Source organism: Arachis ipaensis, chromosome B02 (assembly GCF_000816755.2).
Source record: "Arachis ipaensis cultivar K30076 chromosome B02, Araip1.1, whole genome shotgun sequence".
NCBI classification, from domain to species: domain Eukaryota; kingdom Viridiplantae; phylum Streptophyta; class Magnoliopsida; order Fabales; family Fabaceae; genus Arachis; species Arachis ipaensis.
The window spans coordinates 5,590,886-5,593,756 of record NC_029786.2 but is presented as its reverse complement, the minus strand read 5'-3'; positions in this window follow the sequence as shown (position 1 = coordinate 5,593,756).

Sequence of the window (2,871 nt, the reverse complement as noted above, 5' to 3'; positions counted from 1 at the left end):
TTACCTACTTTTCCAACAGCAATGATTTTACCTTTACCATCATCTCCAAAGGTCACAAAACCTCCATCATACTTATTTAGTTTGATGAAGTAGGTTGACCTTCCAGTCATGTGCCTTGAACATCCACTATTCATGTACCACATGTCCTTTTTGTTCTTGGATGCTAGGCAAATCTGCAAGATGAGTTTCAAGTAGCCTTAGGTATCCAAATTAATTTGGATCCTTTGAAGTTAATCCATCTTGGTTGCCCAAGTGCATTGAAATCATAGACAACATTGTAAACTTAATTTCCAACAACTCTTTTTTCAATGAAACATTGTTCATATGAGTGACCAAATTTCTTGCAATTGACACAATGATTTTCAGATGTGTGTCGCTGAAATTGAGGTGAGTTATATTGCTTGAAATGATTAAAGTGTTGAAATTTTCTGGTTTTTGGAGGAGATGCATTTCTTATGACAAACTGATTTTTATTAAAGTTGTTCCTCTTTGCAAAAGCATTTTCACCAGAATTTCTTTGAACATTTTTACCTTTCAAATATGAGGTTTTGTTGTAAAATGGTGGTTTCTTGAAAACAGCCTCATTTTTCGAAATGTAACCCAAACCTGGCCGGTTTGAACTCGGATCAGTTCTTGTGTTTAAAGTGAGATCATCAATAATAACATGCAAGTCCTCAATGGTTAAATCATAGTAGTTTACCTCATCAAGATTGTTGTTTCCAGCCATGAAGCAGTCTTTGTCATCTCCTTCAGATTCTTCTTCTTCATTTGAGTCATTCTCAAGATCCTCCTAAGCTGCTATGAGTACTCTCTTCCTTTCCTTCTTTCCTTTGTCCTCCTTTTTGAGCTTTGGACAGTTTAGCTTGAAGTGTCCAGCCTCCTTGCAGTGATGGCACGTCACCTTGCTCAAGTCGATCTTGTGTTCCTTTGAACTTGAACCCTTGTATTTGCCCTTGTTCTTCATCATCCTTCTAAATCTCCTAGCAAAAAACAAAAGCTCGTCATCTGAAATACCATCACTAGACTCACTCTCTTTTGGTTCTATTTGTGACTTGAGGGCTATTCCCTTTTTCTTTGAGTCTGTGTTTGTGTGTGTAGCTTCATTAGCAAGGAGTTTTCCTCTCAGCTCATCATAGGTTATGGGACTTAGGTTGTTACTTTCGGTTAGGACAGTGGCAGTGGTTTCCCATTCTTTTGTGAGGCTTCTAAGGAGTTTTCTCACCAAGGTTTGTTCTGTATAGTTTGTACCCATAGCATCAAGGTTGTTGATTATGATTGAGAATCTCTCAAACGCTTCATCAATGCTTTCTCCATCCTTCATGCTAAACATCTCGTACTCTTTTCGCAGCATATCAATCCTCGTTTCTTTGACTTGTTTAGTGCCTTCATGTGTAACCTAGAGTTTTTCCCAGATTTCTTTGGCTGTCTTGCATCTAGACACCTTCCGGTACTCTTCAAAGCTGATAGCACAGTGAAGAAGGTTGATGGCTTTGGCATTCAGCTCTATCTTCTTCTTATCATCTTCATTCCATTCAGCTTCTTCTTTTGGAGTCACCACTCCATTAGCACTTGTTTTTGTTGGAATCTTGGGACCGCTCACAACAATCTTCCATATGTTGTAGTCAATGGATTGGATGAAAATCCTTATCCTTTCTTTCCAGTAGGAGTAGTTCTTCTCGTTGAAGAAAGGTGGCCGGTTGTTTGACTGGCCTTCAGTGAGGGTGTAGGCAACTGTGGTTGTGCCCAAGTTGTTCGCCATTGGATCTTTGCTCCAAGCGGTTAAGCTTGATTCTTGAGACCGTGATACCAATTGAAGGTTGTGGTAGGCTTAGAGAAGGGGGTTGAATCTATGCCTTCCTCTTAATTGCTGTTATTACCCTTTTAAAACAAACTTTCAATTCAGGTTTTGTTTGAACTCAGCAGCGGAAATTTATGAGACAATTTATTTTTGTCTCATGAATATCAAAAAACATAACTCAGTAGAGAAGAGAAAAGCTAACACCAGCATGTATCTTAGTTCGGTTGCCTTGTGCTATGCAACTTACATCCAGTCTCCTCCACAAATATGGAAGAATTTCACTATAGTTAACAGTATTACATACATCAATTTCACAGGATTGACCCAATCCTTTCACACTCAAGTTCTAACCTAACTTGACATTAGCTATGCTAATACCTAACTAATCACTCTTAGTGCTAACCCAACTAAAAAAGGGATACCTTACAGGTACAAGATACAAGACATAAACATACCTAAAGAAATCTGAAAATAACTCTAGGCTTTTCTCTCAAGTGTTTCTCTCAGCCTTTTTCCACTCATGGCTTTTACTTGAGCTTTCTCACAATGCCTTTTCTCACAAGAAATTACAGAAAGATAAACTTAGAAAAGTACATTACAATCAGTAAAACATGAAGGAGATTGACTTCATCAGCAGCCTCTTTGCTATGTGCAAAATCAGATTCGCAAACCTCAGATACAGTTCTTCAGTATTGGCCGAATGCTTCTTTGAAAGAAAGCATTATCCAAGTAGAGGAACTTCTTCAGAACACAACTCATAAACTCTGGTTTTTTCTCCTTACTTTCTGAATGAGCAGCAAACTTCTTTTATCTCCTTGCATGTTGCTGGGTTCTTCTTCCAAGGTCAACACCTTGAGCCTTGAGCTTCACCAACCCACAGATTCACTTTTTCACATTAAACCTTAGAGTAGAAACTTTGCTTATGACTTCCTCATCTTGACCGAAAGCCATAAAACAGCAACCACAAAAATCTTTCAATGGTCAACTTAATCTGAGCCATTGAGAAGCTACTTGGTCCCCAAGAATCACTTGTGACCGTAGATATACAGCAGATTAGGGCAGAAAACAACTTT